General features: G+C 37.5%; 1 long non-coding RNA gene across 1 annotated transcript in view; it reads left to right on the top strand.

Annotated features, from left to right (window-relative positions):
* Positions 1-3,407: 3,407 nt before the first annotated feature.
* Positions 3,408-4,673, top strand: part of LOC107833810 (uncharacterized) — a 3,907-nt gene continuing 2,641 nt past the window's right edge. Inside the window, exon 1 of the long non-coding RNA XR_001659579.1 lies at positions 3,408-3,582. This is a non-coding gene — a long non-coding RNA (uncharacterized LOC107833810). The remainder of the gene's footprint in view (positions 3,583-4,673) is intronic.

Here is a 4,673-nt window from a genome sequence, read left to right on the forward strand (position 1 = left end):
ATTAATTATCGGTTTAATCATAAGTTATCATTATTAATTTAAGTATTTTACTCTGGGTTTTATCCAATTACTCAAAATGTTTAGATTTTATTCCTTAAACCTTTAGTGCTCCGAAATGAGCACTCTGAACTATTTTTATTCACTGCAGGCTGGAAACTTCCTCTTTCTTCAGAAAACCTGCTCTTCCTGTTGCATGATTCTCTTTCTGTCTGATTATGATTTTTTATGATTAAATATAAAAAAGTAGAATTAAAGCAAAGTTTGCAGGACACAATAACAACACACAACCAGATTACTTTTATTACCGTCTGACTCTACTGTTGGGTCTTGATGTCACCTGTGTAATCAGTTTTAAAGATAACTTTATTTATTGTTATTAATAAACTAAAATCTCCAGCATGGGGAAGTGGGCTGAGCTCGACTGTTCTCGACAACTCCTGCATTGTCCTCCTGCAGCTATGACAATACTGCACATAACGCAACTGTGACATAAACAGCAATGACCAAATCACAGGAAATAATAGCTACCATAACTATGCGGATGATACACAGCTCTACATCATGATGTCACCAGGTGACTCTGAACCCATCCAATCACTGAATAGATGCTTAGAACAGATAAATGTGTGGATGTGCCAAAACCTTCTCCAGCTGAACAGAAACAAAACTGAAGTTATCTTTGGACCTAAAGAGGAGCAAACTAGAATCAATGCACAGCTTCAATTATTACAACTGAAAACCACCGACCAGGCCCGAAACCTGGGAGTAGAGATGGACTCTGACCTGAACCTTCAGAGCCACAGTAAGACAGTCACAAAGTCGGCCTTCTATCACCTGAAGAACATCTCCAGGATTAGAGGACTGATGTCTCCGCACGAACTAGAGAAACTCAGCCATGCATTTATCTTCAGCCGCATTGATTACTGCAACAGTGTCTTCACAGGTCTGACTAATAAATCAAACAGCTGCAGCTGATCCAGAACGCTGCTGCTCACATTCTCAATAAAACCACTGTTGAAGAAGATTTTAGGTTATAATATTTCTTAAGAAAGAAACTCTTTGGCTCAATTTTCTTCAATCCCCAGGTTCTCCCGGCAGGCCGCGTGTAGCCACACAGAAAACAACAATGAGTGCAGACGTCACAGAATGACAGAGTTTAATCCAATAGAAGACAACGCATAAAATTACAACAGAAACTGCAGAATAACAGAGACATACATTCATTTACCCGAGTCAAAGAGGATAGAGAAAAAGAAGGCAAAGACGTGTCTTTGGAGAGTGCTGATGCAAAAAAGCAAAATAAGGCACCAATCTGATTTGTTACTCCTGTGTACAAACTTTTATAGTAGTTTTTTATAGTGTTTTTCCTCTTTAATATATTCAAATAAGGCGTACCTCTGCTTGACCAACTGGAAGCTGTCTTGGACCTTCTTAAAAGTTAGAACCTCCTGACAATTTGCTTCCAAGATCAAAGGTCATTTTGTCCCCTTTGTTTAAGCAAAGTGAGAGCAGAGCTTCTCCTGAACTCCTGCTGTTTTAAGGCTATCTGGTCAAAGAAAAACAGAGAAAGGTATTTCACAGATAGGTGTGAAATCTGGAATCTCTCCCACTTTCTCCCTACTCAGATACCTCAGGAAGAAACTTAAAATCCTGTAGAAAGTTGAAGCAAAGGTTATCTCCACAAACCTAATTTTGTTCGTCTGCATTCAGCACCTCAAAAGATTGAGTCCTGACGTAAACCAAAAGTAATACACAAAATCAACAGAACAGGGTAAAATTCCTTTTTCTAACCTATCAAACATAATATTTAATCCTAAGTATAAAAATTAACACAATCATTTTCCAAAACCCTTTCACCATAAACCTGAGCAATTTTCTAATTCTAAACAAAATATTTTCATTCACACAATTTCCATTTGATTCCAATAATAAATAATACAATTTCAAAATACATTCATCACTGACTAAATTAGTAATTCTAAAACTACGATTAAACTATTTTCAGTCAGAGCATGCTATTAATAACTAAGAANTGTAGAAAGTTGAAGCAAAGGTTATCTCCACAAACCTAATTTTGTTCGTCTGCATTCAGCACCTCAAAAGATTGAGTCCTGACGTAAACCAAAAGTAATACACAAAATCAACAGAACAGAATGGGGTAAAATTCCTTTTCTAACCTATCAAACATAATATTCAATCCTAAGTATAAAAATTAACACAATCATTTTCCAAAACCCTTTCACCATAAACCTGAGCAATTTTCTAATTCTAAACAAAATATTTTCATTCACACAATTTCCATTTGATTCCAATAATAAATAATACAATTTCAAAATACATTCATCACTGACTAAATTAGTAATTCTAAAACTACGATTAAACTATTTTCAGTCAGAGCATGCTATTAATAACTAAGAACAATGTCTTACAAATTAAATGTTAGTGGTTTTAACATTCTATGTTGTATTCAGTTTTACACTGTCCCAGATGTTAGTTTTGGAAGTTTTTGATCTTCCGTGGACCGAGCAAATTTCTCTCTCCCACGCTCATCCAAGTGATACTGCCTTCCTGCAGATGCTAATTTTATGGCCTCCTGTCCTGTGATAACACAACAGGAGCCTCATTGAGAGTTCCCTTTTGATCTCTATTTTCCTTCCCATAAGTTGAATACTTACCCAGCAATAGTTTAGTTTTAAATCATTAACACAAACCTGTCCTAAATTAAGAAATTAGTTCAAAATGGCCATGGTCAATATACCTTTTTCACATGCCGTGAGATTAACTATATTAAACACTAAAAATATTCATTTTCCTCAACACCAGGAAGATAGAGCACATAACACCAGTTTTAAAGTCCCTACACTGGCTCCCTGTAGCTCCAAGAATAGACTTTAAAATACTGTTAGTTTATAAATCACTGAACGGTTTAGCTCCACAATACATTAAAGATCTGTTATCGCTGTACCAACCATCTAGACTCCTCAGGTTCTGGTCTGCTCTGCATCCCCAGAACAAGAACCAAACGAGGAGAAGCAGCATTCAGCTTCTATGCACCACAAATCTGGAACAAACTTCCAGAAAACTGTAAAATAGCTGAAACACTGAGAGCCTTTAAATCTCAACTTAAAACCCACCTGTTTAGAGTTGCAATTGAAACATAATCAATTACAAATTTAGTGATGGCATTTGACTTAATGTAATGTTTTGATTGTTGATTCTATGTTGCATAACTTTGTATTTTTGTTTTTGTTATGATGTAAAGCACTTTAAAATGCCTTGCTGCTGAAATGTGCTAATAAAATTTGATTGATCATTTTATCTCACGCTATGCAACTGTAATGCTCAGAACTGAGGACCCAAAATTTCAGTCAGACACAAAGTAGAAAAAAAACAATAAGATCTTTTTTGAGGATCAGGGCAGGGGGCAGGCAACCACCAGCAATGGGACAGGAACCTCTGAGGACGGAGAAGCAGGTTAGTGGGTTGTAGTCTTTGGGGTCTAGACTGAATAAGATAAACCACTAACCTTCCTAAAGTGTTGTGGAGGATGAGGAGTCCAGGCAGCACAGTGGTTAGCAACAGGTGACACATCCAGGAAGAAACAGAACTANTTATCTTTGGACCTCAAGAGGAGCGAACTAGAATCAATGCACAGCTTCAGTTATTACAACTGAAAACCAGCGATCAGCCCGAAACCTGGGAGTAGTGATGGACTCTGACCTGAACCTTCAGAGCCACATAAAGACAGTCACAGTCGGCCTTCTATCACCTGAAGAACATCTCCAGGATTAGAGGACTAATGTCTCAGCGAGATCTAGAGAAACTCATCCAGGCGTTTATCTTTAGCCACATTGATTACTGCAACAGCGTCTTCACAGGTCTGACTAATAAATCAATCAAACAGCTGCAGCTGATCCAGAAGCTGCTGCTCACATTCTCACTAAAACCACTGTTGAAGAAGATTTTAGGTTATAATATTTCTTAAGAAAGAAACTCTTTGGCTCGATTTTCTTCAATCCCAGGTTCTCCCGGCAGGCCGCGTGTAGCCACACAGAAAACAACAATGAGTGCAGACGTCACAGAATTACAGTTTAATCCAATAGAAGACAACGCATAAAATTACAACAGAAACTGCAGAATAACAGAGACATACATTCATTTACCCGAGACAAAGAGGATAGAGAAAAAGAAGGCAAAGACACGTCTTTGGAGAGTGCTGATGCAAAAAAGCAAAATAAGGCAGCAATCTGATTTGTTATTCCTGTGTACAAACTTTTATAGTAAAGGCGCGTTTTTCCTCTTTAATATATTCAAATAAGGCATACCTCTGCTTGACCAACTGGAAGCTGTCTTGGACCTTCTTAAAAGTTAGAACCTCCTTACAATTTACTTCCAAGATCAAAGGCCATTTTGTCCCCTTTGTTTAAGCAAAGTGAGAGCAGAGTTTCTCCTGAACTCCTGTTTTAAGGCCATCTGGGCAAAGAAAAACAGAGAAAGGTACTTCACAGATAGGTGTGAAATCTGGAATCTCTCCCGCTTTCTCCCTACTCAGATTCCTCAGGAAGAAACTTAAAATCTTGTAGAAAGTTGAAGCAAAGGTTATCTCCACAAACCTAATTTTGTTCGTCTGCATTCAGCACCTCAAAAGATTGAGTCCTGACGTAAACCAAAAG

Source organism: Poecilia formosa, unplaced genomic scaffold (genome assembly GCF_000485575.1).
Source record: "Poecilia formosa unplaced genomic scaffold, Poecilia_formosa-5.1.2 Scaffold460, whole genome shotgun sequence".
Classification (NCBI taxonomy): Eukaryota; Metazoa; Chordata; class Actinopteri; order Cyprinodontiformes; family Poeciliidae; genus Poecilia; species Poecilia formosa.